Raw genomic sequence first — 19,091 nt, 5'->3', positions numbered from 1 at the left:
CCTCTGTTGCAGTACTGTGTCTAGGCACCACGCTTTAGGAAACGTGGATCAACTGGAGAGTCAAGAGGAGAGTAACAAAAATGACAAAAGATTTACAAAATCTGACCTACAATGGGGCATGAGAAAAGAAGACCCAGGAGTGGGGGGAAACCTGATAACAGTCTTCAAACATATTAAGGGCTGTTACAAAGAGGACAGTGATCAATTGTTCTCCATGTCCACGGAAGGTAGGACAAGAAGTAATGGGTTTAATCTGAAGCCAGGGAGATTTAGTTTAGATATTAGCGAAAACTTTCTCATTATAATGGTAGTTTAGCCTGGAATAGGCTTCCGATAGAGACTGTGGAATCCCCATCATTGGAGGGTTTTAAGAACATATTGAACAAACCTCTGTCATGGATGGTTTAGGTACATTTGGTCTCGCTGCAGCACAGGGGGCTGCATTTGATGACCTCTCAAGGTTCCTTCTAGTCCTACCTTTCTATGATTCTGTGATTATGGGATAAAACAGCTATGTCATGTCTATCTTTGTAGAGAAACAACTCAATAGAGAAAAAAGTTTTGTTCCCATGCTGTAAAAGTGGTGTAGTCTTTTCTAAGGGAGATAAGATGGATGAGTTAATATCTTTTATTGGACCAACTTCTGTTTGTGGAAGATAAAAGCTTTCAAGCTTCACAGAGGTCTTCTTCATGTCTGAAGAAAGAAACAAGAGTGTCCACACTAAATACAAAGTGGGGCACATTGTTAAGCATACAGGGTTCAGACATGTTACGGGAGACCATTTAAAATGAACTGGGCAATTATCACCTTTTCAGTCATAGGACAATGGAAAAAGTACTTTTAGTCAAAGCCATCTCCATGTTTTTCCTGGGTAGCAAGGCTAAAAATCAGAAAAACATAGCCGCTTCTTTATAAAGGTCTTTAGCTTTGATAGAGTGAGGCACTCATTAGGTTATAATACAACAGAAAAAGATTCTCTGCACCTTGTATAGTTATTACTTCAGTGCAAATTTACTTTATTCTAATTTGGTAGCATTTTATGCTCACTTTGCATTGGTGTAAATAACTGCACAAGGTGCAGAGCAGAGGAGTATAAGCCTTATACCCACACAATGTAGACAGAAAAAGGATGTAATCAAATTGTCCATAAATGATTATAATAAATCTGGAATCCCTAATCTTCAGGGATTCTACACTACTGATATTGCTTAATATAACCTGGTTTCCAATGCCTTCCTGGTGGTGAACTGTTGCCAAGTTACCCTTAATTAGATTTTCTGGATAGCGTAATTTGCTCCAGAATGTGTCCTTGTACTTAACTGGGAAGGGATAATACCTGTTGCAGCATTCAACCACTTGCTAGGAAGCTGGTGCTTCCCACCTGGAATGGGAAGCCACCTTCAGATATGAAGTGCGGGAAATGTGTGGAGCATCTGGAGCCCAGCTGCTGTGGAAGTTCAGTTTGTCCAGATCAAGCCCTTAAAAACAGTTTAACGAATTTACTGCAGTTCTTATATTTAAAAAGTACATCTGTGCTGATAACTTTTCTAACGGATCCATTCAAATATATGTTAAAATAGTAATAAGCAAGACTAAAATTAAAATACTATGGTGATAGGAGCCAGTGCAAAATCATACAATAGCACCAAGACTTGAGTTATCTGTCCACCACATCAATATAATTCAAGCCCAAATGGTGGGCTAGTAAATTTCCTTGCTCCCCAAAAAAATCCATAAATTTGCCTTGTTCTATGCTTATTTCATGCCTTTGCAATGCAACTCACTAATTCAGAGGATACCTTGAGCAATTCCACTTTAAAGATGTATAAAACCAATTGTCTAGTGAGAACCATACGTATATTGTATTTATGTCTTTGACATATTACAGAGGATACATAGTCCCTCTTGCTGACAGAAAGAGCATATTACTATCTTTCATCATATAAATCTCAATCTAAGGCCCAGTGAAGTCAATGGAAAGACTTTCTTTGTTTCAGGACCACAATGAACTATGGAAACAAGGCAAATAGATGTCTAATAATAATTTTATTTTGTCATTTTTCAGAGATAACTCCTTTTTCTGATTATTTTTTATGTATTTTCTAAAATAAGCACATCCAAATCCTCTTAATCCCTGTTTTTATTATTTGAAAATTATAAGGAAAATATCTAACAAAGTTAACATTCAAGGAAATGAACATTCTCCACAGAAATAACATTTTGAAGACTGCAATGGAAAATAATAATGTGCTAAAAGTGAATTTCATTGTTGACAAATAGTTCCAAATTGCAGTCGACAAAGTGATTCATGTCACAAGGCCAACATAAGGCTTCACTGAGAAAGTGAAGATGAGATATTTGGATACAAAAACTGCTTTACCCCCGCTTTGCTCAGTGCTGTTTCATAAACTTTTAAGCAGGAAAATATACATCTCATATCACTGTATATAGAGAACATTGGCAACTGCACTAGAAACAAGAGTTGTTCATTTAAATTAGTACTTCAAATCTCAAATACTCAGATTATTTAACTTAAATAACCTGTCATGCTCTTCTAACATATAAAATAAAACAATAGTTGGAATTATTCTAAATCAGAATAAGAGGAGAATTAAGGTTCTGAAGTGTCTTTACAAATAAAAGGAATATAGGAATCACACTTTACTAAATGGTTGTGAATATGATCCTATTTGGATATAAGTAGAGATTGTTTAAAAATATCTTCACAACAAACTTAGAATAAAACTTTAAAATCATATCAAAAATATTGTTTTGGTTTTTGAAAACTGAACCAAAATGAAAAATGCAATTCATAACTAAATGAAATGTTTCAGTTCATTTTGTTTTGAAATTTCCTATAAAAATAATATCTTTTGTAAAAATTGAAATGTTCATTGAACAAATTGTAGATTTCAACAAAACCCCGTTATTCTATATGAAAAGTTCCCAGTCCTAAAGGTTTAAACAGGTCTACTTATAATTGAGTGGTACTGTAGATCAAAAGTATTTACAATACTATAGAGCTGCTATTCAGCAATGAAAAGTATGGTGGCAAATTATTTTGGTTTGGGATACAAGAATTGAAAACTGAATGAAATTGCAAAGCAGTATAGCTACTACATAGCCAAAGGAGAAGAGGATGCAAAGTTTCTGCATCAACTCTCAGACTGTTGAAAACATACTGCAGAATACTGTACCAATGGGGAAAATTAACAAGTCATATATGCATTGGGTAACATGCATCTAATATGCTTTATCAAAGAAATTCCTAGCTTACATCTTAAAAATGCTAGGTTACATCTTAAAAAGCCAGAAAGTGCATAATCTAACCAGAGGGAAGGAACCAGTCAAGAATACAAAGTCAACTAAGGCTCGTAAAGCAAAATAAGGACAAGAAGAAGGCAAAACAAGTCCATTCTAGCTGTAAGTAATAAGGTGCATGGGTTCATAAAGATCAGATCTTGCTTTTGTAGATAAAATTCTCAAATTAGTGGGTGAAGGAAAGATTGCAGAAGTACAGTATATCATTTAATACAGTGTCACAAAACCTTACACTCAAAATTAATTCAAATTGACTTGGATAGCAAGGTTCACATGAACTGAAAACTGGCTGGAAAACTAAGTAAAGGGTTATAATAAAGACTAAGATGTTGAGCTGGAAGGAAGTGCCTAGTTGGGAATGGGTGCTAGTTCCAATCTTAATTAACATCATCTTTAATTATCTGAAAGAAGGATACATAGCATATTAATGAGATTTGTACATGATGCTAAATTGCATGGTGTTACAAACATGAATAAGGGAAGAGAAGTAATACACAGGGACATGGAGGAAACATTTGACAAATGGACAGAAATCAACAAAATGAGATTTAACTAGAGGAAAATATAAAATGCAATACATCTGGGGGGAAAGTAATTTAAACTATGATTAGTAAATGGAGTGGGGAAACCTAGAAAGCAGTAGAGCTGAAAAAGATCTAGGTTGATAGATGTCACCTGATATGGTGTGAGTGTGCATGGGAGGGAAGCACCATACAAAATAAGTGTCTAAGCCCTGGTCTATACTACAGGGTTAGGTTGAATTTAACCGTGTTAGGTTGATTTTATAATGAATGCGTCTACACAAGCAACCGCGTTCTGTCGACCTAAAGGGCTCTTAAAATCGACTTCTGTGTTCCTCCCCAGTGAGGGGAGTACCGCTAAAATCGACTTTGCTGGCTCCGATGTGCTAGCCAGGTACACAGGAAAAGCCCAGGAACTTTTGAATTTCATTTCCTGTTTGGTCAGTGTGGCGAGCTCAACAGCACAGGTCACCATGCAGTCACCCCAGAATCTCAAATGAGCTCCAGCATGGAGCGAATGGGAGACACTGGATCTGATTACTGTATGGGCAGAAGAATCTGTGCAGGCAGAACTCTGATCAAAAAGAATAAACGCTAATATATATGCCAAAATCGCACAGGGCATGATGGACAGAGGCTACAACAGGGACACACAGCAGTGCCGCGTGAAAGTCAAGGAGCTCAGGCAAGCCTACCAAAAGACAAAGGAGGCAAATGGTCACTCTGCGTCAGAGCCCCATACAAGTCACTTCTATGATCAGCTGCATGGCATTCTAGGGGGGGACCCTACCACTACCCCACCACTGTCCGTGAACACCTGCAAGGGGGGAGTCTCACGCAACATGGAGGAGGATTTTATGGAGGAGAAGGAGGAGAATGCACAGCAGACAAGTGGTGAATCCGTTCTCCCCAGCAGCCAGGACCTTTTAATCACCCTGGAGCTAATACCCTCCCAAGGTAGGATCCCTGACCCTGAAGGTTGAGAAGGCACCCTTGGTGAGTGCACATTTGTAACTAAACTACAGGAGTTAAAAGCAATTGTGTTTAATGTTTGATTTGCCCTGAAGAATTGGGAGGCATTTACAGCCAGTACAGCTACCTGAAAAGTCTGTTAACATGTCTGGGGATGGAGCGGTAATCATCCAGGGACATCTCCATGAAGATCTCCTGGAGGTACTCTGAAAGCCTTTGCAGAAGGTTTCTAGGGAGGGCTGCCTTATTGTGTCCTCCATGGTAGGACATTTTACCACACCAAGCCAGTAGCAAGTAGTCTGGAATCATTGCAGCACAAAGCATGGCAGTGAATGGTCCTGGGTTTTGGTCGCATTCAAGCAACATTCGGTCTATATCTTTCAGTGTCAGCCTCAGGAGAGTGATATCATTCATGGTCACCTGGTTGAAATAGGGGAATTTTTGTAAGGGAACAGTAAAAGGACCCCTTTCATGCTGGGCTGTTTGCGTTTGGCTAAAAGGGATCATCCCCGAGAATAGCCACACGGAGGGATTGGGGGAGGTGTGTGCTGCACATCCATCCAAAAGCCGCAGCCTCTCCTTTTAAATGGCAAACCCAACCGGCATTGCTTGCTATGGGAAAGGAGGATGCTGCAGTTTGAAAACATTCCCACATGTTATGAAGACGTTAGAAGCCAAACCCGCATACCCTTTGGCTTACCATGGTTGCCTGGAAACCGAATTCTGTTGCCCAGCCACGTGTGATGTGTCACCATACTGGCAGGCGCTCAATCTAAAAGGCAAAATGCGACCTTATACCTAAAGCACATGTGCTGTCTGCTGTGAATTGCTTGATTCTTTTGTTCTCAGAAATGTATCATCTTAAGTTTTACTCTCCCTTTTTATCCCCCTGCAGGTGCAAATGTTTCTATGCTCCCCCTATCATCTTCGTCCCTGAGGTTTTCGCAGATTAGAAGGTGAAAAAAGCGCACTTGCGATGACATTTTTTCCGAGCTCATGCAGTCCTCCCGCACTGATAGGGCACAGCTGAATGCATAGAAGCATTCAGTGGCAGAGTCCAGGAAAGCATTAAGTGAGCATGATGAGAAGAGGCAGGAGGCGATGCTGAGGCTAATGGGGGAGCAAATGGACATGCTCAGGCGTCTGGTGGAGCTGTAGGAAAGCCAACAAGAGCAAAGACCACTGTTGCATCCACTGTACAACCGCCTGCCCTCCTCCCCAAGTTCCATATCCTCCTCACCCAAACGCCTAAGAATGTGGGGGGGGACTCCGGGCACCCACCCACTCCACTCCAGAGGATGGCCCACGCAACAGAAGGCTGTCATTCAAACAGTTTTGATTTGTAGTGTGGCTACAATAAGCAATGTGCCCTTGTACTTCCCTCCTCCCCCACCACACCCTACCCCACTCAGGTTACCTTATCAATTATCTCCCTTTTTTTAATTAATAAAGAAAGAATGCATGGTTTCAAAATAATAGTGACTTTATTTCCTTTGCCAGCTGTGATCAAAGGGGGGACGGTGGTTGGCTTACAGGGAATTAAAATCAACAAAGGGGGTGGGTTTGCTTCAAGGAGAAACACACACAACTGTCACACTGTAGCCTGGCCAGTCATGAAATTGGTTTTCAAAGCTTCTCTGATGTGCAGCATGCCTACCTGTGCTCTTCTAATCGCCTTGGTGTCTGGCTGTTCAAAATTGGCAGCCAGGCGATTTGCCTCAACCTTCCACCCTGCCATAAAACATCTCCCCCTTACTCTCACAGATACTATGGAGCACACAGCAAGCAGTAATAACAATGGGAACTTTGGTTGCGCTGAGGTCTAACCTAGTCAGCAAACAGCGCCAGCAAGCTTTTAAACATCCAAAGGCACATTCAACCACCATTCTGCACTTGCTCAGCTTATAGTTGAACTGCTCCTTACTACTGTCCAGGCTGCCTATGTATGGCTGCATGAGCCATGGGAGCAAGGGGTAGGCTGGGTCTCCAAGGATAACTATTGGCATTTCAACATCCCCAACAGTAATTTTCTGGTCTGGGAAGTAAGTCCCTTCTTGCAGCTGGTCAAACAGCCCAGAGTTCCTAAAGATGTGAGCGTCATGCACCTTTCCAGGCCATCCCATATTGATGTTGGTGAAACGTCCCTTGTGATCCACCAGTGCTTTCAGCACCATTGAGAATACCCCTTGCGGTTTATGTGCTGGTTGGCAAGGTGGTCCTGTGTCAAGATAGGGATATCCATTGCAGCAAACCATCCACTGTGACCTGCACATTTCCCAGAGTCACTACCCTTGATAGCAGAATGTCAGTGATTGCATGGGCTACTTGAATCACAGCAGTCCCCACAGTGGATTTGCTCACTCCAAATTGATTCCCTGACTGGTAGCAGTCAGGCGTTGCAAACTTCCACAGGGCTATCGCCACTCGCTTCTCAACTGTCAGGGCAGCTCTCAGCTTGGTATTCCTGCACTTCAGGGCGGGGGAAAGGACCTCGTAGAGTTCCAGAAAAGTGGCCTTACACATGCGAAAGTTTTGCAGCCACTGGGAATCATCCCATACCTGCAAGACTCTGCAGCCCCACCAGTCTGTGCTTGTTTGCCGGGCCCAGAATCGGCATTCCACTGTATCAACCAGCCCCACTGCCGCCATGATGTCCCAATTGCCACATCCTATGCTTTCAGGAACGTATGTGTCCATGTCCATCTCACAATAGTCCTTGTGCTGCCGTCTCTTAGCCAGGTTCTGCACATACTGCAGTATAATATGCAAGGTGTTTACAATGCTCGCAACAGCAGTGGTGAGCTGAGCAGGCTCCATGCTTGCCGTGCTATAGCGTCTGCACGGGTAACCCAGGAACAAAGGTGTGAAATGATTGTCTGAAGTTGCTTTCATGGAGGGAGACTGACAACATGTACCCAAAACCACCTGTGACAATGTTTTTGCCCCATCAGGCATTGGGAGCTTAACCCAGAATTCCAATGGGCAGTGGAGACTACAGGAACTGTGGGATAGCTTCCCACAGTGCACTGCTCCATGAGTAGATGCTAGCCACGGTAGTGAGGGCGCACTCCACTGACTTAATGCGCTTAGTGGGGACATACACAATCAACTGTATAAAATCGATTTCTAAAAACCAACTTCTATAAAATTGAACTAATTTTGTAGTGTAGACATACCCTGAGATTATGTCTGGGTAAAGGTAATGGTCATGGTTTCCATAGCTTTTTTTTTTCAAATATTTCTTTTGTTCCCACCCTTCGCAGCCCCACCACATCAGGCCTAGGACTTTGAAATGTCCAAAGGTAAGCTGTCTGGACACAGGGCTCTGGGTCACCTCCATGGAACTGTCTATTCCTAGAAGCCATAGTGTTGAGTTTTAGTTATTTTATCTTCCTGAAGATCCCATCCCATTTTCCCTTCACTTTTGTCTATTCATATACTTCATTCATCCAAGCTTCTCCCATCCACTGTTCCTTGCCTTTTCTTAAAATCAATCCCTGCTCACTACCTATCCCTCTAACTTTGTTCCCTAATTTAGTTCGCCTCTGCCAGTTACACTTCCCCCTCCTGCCCAGTCCCTTCAACTTGAACTCATAAGCCCCTCTCCTCATACTTCCTTCCCACCCCAAAAGCCAACTTGAAAGGGTTTCACATTGTATAGATGATTCCTATGTGGATTCTTTGGATAGTTCCTAAGGCATGAAGTCTGAGCACAGAGGAAACAATGTCATTTGAATTTAACAGTGACCATCTGTGAGGAGGAAATACATTAACTTCCCACTCATTGGGAGGAAAACAATATCTCTGAACCCAAACTAATCTAAATGGTTAAAATGGAATGTTTCAGGCTAGGAGATTTCCACAGAATAGGGGAAAAAAGTGAGAAACCACCACCAGGTCATCTCCTATCGCTTACACACACAGTGACCCAGATCTGAGGGAGCATCAGCAGCAGAACAATACTTGTGGTAAATGATATGTTGATGCAGCCCGGACTTTGTGAGGTAGGACTTGTGCACAGAGGCTTGATCTTTGACTGTTACTTTTCCAATTAAACATTCAAGCAAAGCACACATGGGGTTCTACTTTGTCTCCTTGTTGTTCAAATTATATCATGATTAACTTTTGCATAAATTATGGGGACAGCATTCGTCAAATTGGCTGTAGTTACTAAAAGAGAAATAGAGAAGGTTAAAAGAGTGACTCTCTGGTCCTGTCTTTTAGGTCTAAAAGCACAGATTGAGTCAAGAGCTGATAGTGTCCTTAAGATTTGTAACATATCCATGAAGAAATGTGCTGAGATTTGTTAATCCTGGTCTGATTTTCTTTGTTGATGGACTAAGCATAATGTGATAAGATATAAAACTCATCAAATGAGGCTTTTAGTTCCATATCCAGCTGCATACAGAAGATGATTTTTTTCTGCTTTCAGGAGAAAGCTTGAGTCCATGAGCATGAGTGAAATGAGTTTGTTTTTTTCTTGTCAGAGGCAGAATTTTGGAAAAAACATCACCGGCTGTAGAGCTTTGTTATAAATCAAGCTATTTGTTCTACGCTGTAACAGAGATTGTTTGCTTTCAGTGAATCTCAGCAAAACTAGGGGGAAAAGTTGGGACAGCTCAGGTTAACCAGGCTCTGTTGTTCTGGGACCTATACCACATTATGAAGTTCAGCAACTTACATAAATGGGCCTTCTATTGCCTCGTCAAAACTATATCAGAGTCTGAATGGAGAGTCCTAAAGGGTTCTTTACAGCCTGTTTTCCTAATCTGTCCTAATTATAAGGGTAACTCTATAGATCCCATAAAATGAGCCTTTTCAGCTAGCATTTCCTTCATCTCAGAAGGAAGTTTCAATATCTACAACTGACTAGTCTTTACTCTGCAAATACACAACCTTCTAAGAGCATGCTGGAAGAATTACTTAATTCACAACACCTGGGCCTAGCCAGCCTTTCCTCATGGACAATCCTTGCCTGTAGGGTATGCAGCTGTGGTCCTTTCCGCAGGTAGGAGGAGAATTTTAACTTCTTTCAAACCTCTGGGGGAGGCCCATGCACCCAATCCTATAAATTAAACTCCTGTAAAAGCATTTTAGCAAAGGTTTTAGCCTTGTATTACTGATCTGACAGAGGGTATCTACTGGTTATTTTTTGGAGAGAAAAAAATCTTGGTGTAACCTATATTCATTGTTTTATAGACAGAAAACATGCAGCAGAGAGATTTAGGCCACCCTCATGTGTCCAGCATATCACTCATGAGGATCTTCTGAGAACTAGGACAGCAGGGAGCCTTTGAAGAATCCAAAGATCCAGGGGGGAACTTGGAAGACTACAGCAGAAGTCTGATAAAAATGAAACCATTACAGGCAAAACCATCTTTCATATGATGTAATGCTTAAATCATACTAGTTCTCAACCTTTTCTCTGCAACTATGGGGGGCCGGAAAGTTATTTCCTCCCCTCCCACCTTTAATGAAAGTTGAGGAGGTTCTCACTTAATTGCTTGTTTCCAGAAACTGGAGATTTAAATAAAACACTGTATATGTAGGACAGCACTTCCCTATGTTTTTTAGCATGTTCCAGTGACACAAATAGCTGCAAAGCTGCACGATTTGGCCCCAGGACAATTCTGCTTGTGTTAGGGTTATCCATGGATGCACAGAACTGGTATAGCAGCTCCTATGCCACTCTTCACCCCACCTCCAGACAAGCTACTCTAACTTATCCTACTTTACGGAACGCATACTTAAATCCTAAAAGTAGTCCCAGTTAAGTATGTGTGTAAGTGTCTGTGAGCATAGTGTATTTTCATTTTTTAATCAGTTTTGAGTGAATTTGCTTAAAATATACTGTAACTCTGTTTTAAAAAATCTGCAGAGATTTCCCACAGGTCCCACACATAAATTAGACTGCATGATCTAGGACTGAGAACTAGTCCATGGTTTCATCTTCTCTATGCTAAGCAAAAGGACTATTTGAGGGGGTGAATTATGGCTAATGGGTCCTTTAGTTAGTCACACAATGCTTTTGTCCAGAAGTGACTGCTTTTCTTATATGTGTCCCTTCTGTACAAATAACAAACAGAAGGTGGAAAGAATATTTCACAATATTTTTAAAGGGAACTAGTATTTACTATAAATGAATTTATCTATGTGAGTTGGGTAGTTCAGGTCATTCATCACAAAACACACAGAAGTTGTACCTTGGAAGGAGAGGATTGCTTACTAGTATATCAGCTCTGGAGAATTATGGAGCATCTCTTGAGGCCCTCATTCTCCATTAGCATACACTTTGTGTGGTCATGTATACCAAGGCAAAGTGGGTGTAAAATGCTGCCACATTTTGGTACTGACTGTTGGCCGTGATTCAACCAAGTACTTAAGCACATGAGTATTCCCTCTAAATGTGGCTACTGCCATGTTTAAAATTAAGTATGTGATTTGCTAAATCATTGCTTTAGCGCCCAGTTTCAAGAGACCCCCCACCATGAGGGTTAATTAGCTACTCTGTGTTAAGGTTTGTGGGGGACTCTCCTATCTTGGTCATCTAGTACAGGCAACAGCCAGACTCTCATAATTCCCTGAGCCTGAAGAAAGCCTCTTCTCTATAGGAGAACCTCTGAGAGTTGTGGGAGATGATGGCTTTACTGAATGTCTCCCTGAAGAATTTAGTTGGGGGGATTGGAGGGGAGGAAGGGGATTTGAAATCAAAGAGAACATCATTCCATAAAAGTGTTGGAGAAGGATGTATCACTCACCTTCCATATCTTGCTATCTACAGTATCTTCATGGTCAAACTTTTAGTGTATTAATTTCTAGGTGAGGCATTCATGTGTGTGATGAATTCCCACTTTGTACAAGCCTTTGGAATTCCCCATTTAAAATTGAGATCCTCTTTCACATGCTAGGATGAATTTTTATTTTATTTTATTTTTATTTGGTGACTGATCACAGAATTGCTTTTGGTGTTCCAGAACTGTTTTATTTCAAGTATCTCCGGTAATAGCCTGTTGTCTTATGCCTCAGAATGCACCCGAGGCATGCATTAATGGGCCAGTAAAACACAGCCTGCCATGTCATCATGCTGTATTCCCATTCCATATGAACAAGTCTGTTCCATGAATATGCCATGGGCAATCTGGTATTTCATCTTTGTGTCTGTTTTAATCTCAGATTTTATCTAGTCCCTGTCAGATTGTTAACTAGCAGATTGTTAACTTTTTCCATTGATGCTCATCCCCAGTTTCACTGGGCTCAGGTTTCTTTTAGTCCTAGTACCATCTTCAGATATTCTTCAATTACATAAATATCATGCACTTACCTTTCGCTGATAACTAGAGTAGGAAAAACTTGAGCTATTTCAGTTCTCAGGTGGTTTGGCAAATGGTTTTAGTCCTTGCTGCTTTGCAGTCCATAAGTTTCACCTGGAGTTTACTAGCACATATGTATAAATAGAATATTTCTTTGTTAAACATCAGTTTTTCTGTCCTGATTGCAAACCAGTATCACAGAAAAATAGAAACTGGTTTACAGTTCCTGAAACCCAGTTGCTATACTGTTGCTGATGTCATTTGTAATGCACCTTTAACCCTATAGAGCTATAAGATGTCATAACTTCTCCCACATAGGATGACATTTCCAAGTCAGGACCAAATATACACCGAATGTCTGAAACATGGAGTCTAGACAATGTCCTCTCATCCAACTAAACCAAATTAAGCACTGAGACCCAAATCTTTCTATCCATCAAATAACAAACTCTGGGCTGTGCATTAGACATCTCCACACATGGCCTGGGGTAAAGAAACCTCCTATCCAGCTAACAGAGCCACTTGGAGGACATGGCTGCAGCTGATCCCCTACCTATTAAAGCATTTGAACACCCACCTCACTACAGTATGTATAAATTGGCATGTCCTTAGGTAATTTTCAACCACAAGCATGGGTGTCAGGTGAACCATGGGCTGGGGGAGGCTAGCCCCTGGCCGACCTGCCCCATCTGCCTGGGGCCCCGCTCCATTTCCCTGCCGGAGCCAGGAGGGCCCCCGCCCCCCAAGCTCCGGAGTGTCAGGTGGGTGGACTGGCAGGCAGGTATTGCGGCCCCTAGCCCAAGCCCGAGAGTGGTGGGCGGGCAGGCAGGCAGCTGAGCGTGTCCCCCAGCACAGCAGGCAGGCAGAATGGCCCGGAGCACTGGGTGGGCAGGCAGCATGAGCACCAGCTCCAGCTGCCCAGAGTCCCTGGCTGCAGGCCGGCCCCCAGTAGCCCCAGCCTGGGCAGCTGTGGGGAGCCGGCATGGAGTTGCAGACCCTCCACCGCTTTGGGCGGCCAGGGCAGGACACAGGCCGGGGCTGCTCTAAGCCCCTCATGCACCCCGGGCAGGTGAAGGGTCTGCTGTGGCACCTCACAGCTGCCTGGGCTCCCCAGCCAGGCTCCATGCTGGCCTGGTGGGGGGGGGGGGGGGGGGGCACGGGGGAAGAGGAGGGGCCACATGGGAAGGAAAAGCCACAGCAGACCATGGTGGGAAGTAGGAAGTGGCCTGAGGCGGGAGTGTGGGTGCAGCCATGCAGGCAGTTTGGGTCAGTTTAGCCTTCCCCTGCCTTTGATACCTACCACCCATGACCACAAGCCTCTTCGATAACAACCAACCATGCTAGCCAAGTGTGTTACACACTCAGCTGTGGGCCTAATTGTGTGTGGAAGGACAAGAGGAGCTGCAGAGCCCATACTAAGAGGCTACCAACTGTCCCTGAATATTGCTAGGCAGGGAGCCACACAAATCCTGTCCCCTTGTGTGGTGCACTAACACTGCTCCTGCCACCAGAGGGCCCTGCACACCTGCTGGGAAGAGAGCATCATTTGGCCTGTTATGCAAGGTGTATGTATATGGTGTCTAGATCTTTGCATTCTTCACTGCCCAAGAGAATAGCAGCCTTCTTGTTCTGGTTTCTCAGAATCTAACTGGCAACAGCAATTGTAGTTAATGTGCTAACTTCCGAGCTAAATGGTGAAAAATTCCCATGACCAGCAAAACTCCTAATCCCATTTTAAGGGCCAGCTTCACAGAAAGTCAAATATTTTGTTATTCTTGTCTATCTGTTTTAGCTTTTCACATGGCTATGACAGCCATTTTTCATAGGATGAGCAGTCTTTCCATCTAAGGAATGTCCCATTTCTTTTTGCACTAGCACCTGGATATACAGCACAACTTGCAATATCTGGCATAAGAGAAATATTTTAAAATGCTGGTAATTATTACTGAGAGTCTGTCTGATCTACCACTCCTTATTAAGGCAAAAACCTGACAGCACTCTAGTGGCACTTTTGCCTGAGTAAAGAGCTTATAATCGGATCTCCTGAACTGTGCTGTGCACCAAAATGACCTGAGAATTACAATGACACATCCTGCTGTGCAAATATTTGGGAATATTAAGAAAAGATTTCCTGTTTCTCTTCGTGAATTGTTTAGGGTGGAGTCTTAGGCCACTAAGACAGCTGCTTGCCCACAGCTGGGCAGGATAAATTCCATGCTCCCGTCCCTCTAGAGTTCTCCATCCACAGCACTTGGGCTTTGTACAGGGTCAGAAGATGTCATTCACAAAGAGTAAACTGGGTGTATGGCCTTAATCAATTGCATTAGAAAACATTCCTTATCCAAACAACAGGTGCACTTCACTTTCAAAATATTGACATGAGCTGTAAGTCATTGTAGTAAACATCTTGTACACTTATAAGATAGACATGTCAACTCATACATCAAGTATATGTAAAAAATTATTGGATAAATATTCCCATAATAAAGTTATTTCACCGAGGGTCTTTTATGTGCTCAGGTCATTTTTCAAGGCTGTTTGCAAAAATGGCCTATCCTACAAAAAGTGTGTTTGGGCTGCTAAATATTTATTCATCAAATATGCGCATGATGGTAAATGTAAAGATTATTGAAAAGCCCATGGCATAAGAGATCATATGACTTAAGGTAACTAGTGATTTATGGCATTGTTACCTCCCATCATTGAGTAAATGAGGCTTGAAACTGACTAATGTTTCTCTTTATTTTGTTTGCTGGAAATATTTATAACTTCCCCCAGGGATTTTCCAGAGTAACACTGTATGATATTGTAAAATTATTCTTGAACTATTGTTTGATTTTAATTACACATGAATAGAAGTAAAAATCTTGGCAATGCTTCTTCTTTGATTAACTCCTTTATACGTTACTTCTTGTTTAAATTTACCCTGATTGATTATTGAAAGGGTGAGGTATATTTAAAATCTATGCAACATCAATGTACTGTCATTTTTTTGTATATAAGAATGGATATGCTGTACAGTAAATATAATCTATACAGCAGATCTCCCTGCTCTGATCCAGAGAGAACCTTTGGGATGGAGTTATGTCCAGAGGTGGCATCAGAGAGAGGAAAATCCCAGGAGGTTCTCCTTTCTTGGGGAGTTTTTCCCAGATCATCCCCTCAGGCAGGGACATAGGAGAAGAGGCTGTAGCCATCTACATACTCCAAAGTGAGTCCATCATCCAAGCCGCATTTATCTGACAACCCCACTGAAAGCATAGGGCCTCCATACTACCTCCAGGCCTCCTTGCTACTCCATCAATGCTCCAATGGCAGCTGGGCTGACAGTATCTCCTCCCAGACTTGCCCCTGGAACTCCCTGTTAAAAGGGAAAGGGAAGGGGATAGGAGATTTCACAGATCCTCTCAGAAAGTAATGGGGGTTAGACTAGATGATCCTTGGGGTCCCTTCTAACCCTATGGTTATAATCTGTATTAACTTCTGAGTAGATTTCTCTTGGGATGGTGGAGACATGATATGTGCCCCTCAGGGTGATCTGGCACCCATTAGGAACATTTTTAAATGAATGTTGTCCCTCAAACTTCTACAGCATGTACTGTTCAGCTGGGAATCAGTTGCATTTTAATTCACTGATTGAGTAAACAATGAAAGTATAATATTTTGGTGGTGATCAACAGCCTCCGAATGAAGGGAAATGTGCTCATGCTCTAGCCAGGGAGAAATGCTGATTTGTTTATGAAGTCAATCAAAATGCATACAAAAATGTTGACTCTCCAGCAATGTTTTGAGTTAGATACATTTAATCATTTGTTATCTTACATTGATAAAGTTAATGCAGAGAATTAAAGCCAAGCTTATATCACCAGTAAATATTATGATCGTATACATCTGCAGAACACACAAATTCTGTCCTCAATTAACCAGTGCTTTTAGTAAAGCTAAACATACTACTTGATTTATTAATATAATATGATGAATTTCTTCTGGTAAAACAAACAACATTCATTTCAACAACACTAAGATTTTGCAAACTTATAAACTTACATTAAAAAAATGCAGCCAGGCTGGGACTGACTTAGCACTTAATAATACCCAGCACTCAAAAAGTGCTTTTCATCCATAGGTTTCAAAGTACTTAATAAAACTTTTCAGTATTATTATACCTATTTTACAGATAGGGAAACTGACAGTGGATCAGTGCCTTGCTCAAGCACAGTCAATGAAGCAGCAATAAAATAGTGTTCCCTTCATTCAAGTCCCATGTGCTACCTGCTGGACTTTTTGTTGCATCCTTATGCTAACATATACTACACACTCTTCTACCAGCAAGCATCTTCTACATAACCTACTTACCTGTGAGCATACCATCACATGTGAGCCAAATCTTGCTCTTTTTACATCTACAGAAGGTGTAGTTCCACTTCCTTCAGTGGCACTGTTCACTTGAGTAACTTAAGCAGGATTTGCCCATGGGGTGGAATATTTCTTCAAAGAGGAAGCTCCATATTTTAGAAATTCAGCACTGCCATGTGATGCAGTTAAGGACATAATAGATCTCTTGCTAATAAATAGTTTACATGAAAATCTGACATGAGAAACTAGATTAATCTATGCAGAATCAATTTACATTATTAATTTACACAGTGGTTTCAGATACAGTCTTGGCAACAAGAAACCGCAAAGCCAAATACCCAGATTCTGATCTCATATTTGTTTTACTCTAGTATAACTCCATTAACTTTAATGGGTTACTCCTGATTTGATACTTAAGTAAGAAAGTGCAGTATGGGGCCCAGAGTTTCTGCTGTTAGCTGGAAAACATTTTCCATAACAAAGCATTACTTTATAACAATAAATGTACCTGGCCAGGTAATGTGTCAGTGCTTTGTGGAAGAGAGGTAAGATACTTCTTCTACCCTTCAGAGTTTACAGTGTAAATGCCCATTGAGCATAATCAGGGATGGAGAATATGAGATATAGTTGACAGCATATTATTTCTTCATAATATAAAGGTATTTCTGCCAGGGCTGGTTGAAAATTTTCCATCAAGAAAATTAGGTTTTCTGTCCAAAAAAAAAAAGTGTCTGGCTTTTTTCTGCAAAAAAATTTCCGAAGTTTTTGTAAAACTCGAAACATTTCAGCCAAACACTGAAATATTTTGATTTGGCAATGTTTCTGTGGTGCTATAATTTGGTTGCCTCATATTTCTCCTCTATTGACCAGGCTGCTCAGCTGGACTACATCTCTATGAGATGTGGGCCGTTCTTGATTGGTTTTATAGGCCCCAATTATGCTGGCAGATCCCTACCTGCCTATCTGGGCAGAGTCCTATTGATTTTCTAGGAGCAAAGGTCTGTTTGGTTGGAGCAGCTGCACTGGCACTGAAAACTTGTCTGTACTTGAAGGCAGAAATGTGCATGTTAGAAATTATTAGAATAGTTCTACTGTCTTCAGGGGATGGGGAAATTCTATATCTGTGCATTTCAGATTACATTCAGAAAACCTCAGCATATTTTCTTCTTCAGGCCACGTCTTACAATGACATCTAAAATGTCCATGTCAGTGGGAAGTAAAATAGGGCCTTAATGTCAGGCCTTATTTGAAATAAAAAAGTCTTTTGTTTGCTCCAGTGTACATCTCTAGAGGATGAGTTACTGAATGCTAAGAGGTTGTTGGAGAAAAAAGCAAAAAAAAAGTTCACCCTCCATTAGATGTGAACCCAAAAATAATTTAACATTTTATTGGGTCAAACCTCTTTATAAAGATCTATGGTGTAGTACAGATCCTGGTAATATGACTAAGTCACTTTTAATCCCTGCCTATTTTACTGAGTAATGGCCTGACCTTGGCACTATATATGCAAGTTAGAATAACTATTAAGAAGCTAAAAGCTATGTCAGTATAATGCAATGAAAAGTCGCATTCCTGCATGGAATACTATCTATTCATAATATTTTCTTCCAGACCAGGACAATAAAAACTCCAAAACAAAAAAGGATTTCTAAGGTAATATTAAAAAAAACCGTCCAGTAATCAATATGTGCATTTCTAGCCTGTTAAGAAGGTCAGCAGACAGGCCCTGAATAAGTAGATCACGTGCAATGATTTGTAGGTTATTTTTTTCTTCCCATGCAGATGTGAAGAACTTATTTTAACTGTTTATTAAATAAACAGTGCATCTTTTTGCTGCCGTGGAATTTGAAGTGCAATCGAGTTTCCTTTGTGTAGAAAAGAGGACTACAGCAGCTCAATTAAAAATGTCTCTCTATGAGATGAATTACTCCATCTTGACCATACTTTATCCCAGTTCTTGAGCTTAGTAACAAATGAATCAGTATCTGGTCTCAATCCTCACACAAAAGAGCGCTACTTGCCAGAAGTTTAATCCTGCAGCTCTCATGTGTGCAAAACTCTCAGAGGGCCAGTTTTTACCATTCTAGTACCTACCTGCGTCTTTGTATTCAGCATGAGCAACAGTGGCAGAATCTGGCCCATTGACTTCAGTGAAGTCAGGGAAGTCTGAGACAGGCAAGAGCTGAAGGATCAGGCCCCAAGGGAGGAGAAGGTAAAGAGAGAGCAGCTCTAAATGAATAATGCTTCAATGTAATGGCCCAGCTAATTAATATTGAATTCCAGCTGAAATCCTACTGAAGTACTTATCACATCCACATTAATACTGAACAAGTCCATCAGAATTAATGTTCTTGCAATAAATATCAAAGGAGTTAAGAATGATTAGGCCATTATTGTAAAATGTTAGATGGGGAAAAAAGAAAAAGGGGCTGAGCCTTAAAGGAGCGCCAGGGATTTGCTAACCGCCCAGTTTGCATGCAGGAATAATACCTGAGGCTGATTCTGCTACCCTAATTCATATTGAGTAGTACTTTACCCTTATTTCAACTCAGAGTAAGTTGCACATGCTTAGCATGTGCAATGTCAGCAGAAAGAAACCCACTGATTCCA

Source organism: Chelonia mydas, chromosome 8, assembly GCF_015237465.2.
Source record: "Chelonia mydas isolate rCheMyd1 chromosome 8, rCheMyd1.pri.v2, whole genome shotgun sequence".
NCBI lineage: Eukaryota > Metazoa > Chordata > Testudines > Cheloniidae > Chelonia > Chelonia mydas.
Note: the sequence above shows the minus strand (reverse complement) of the source record.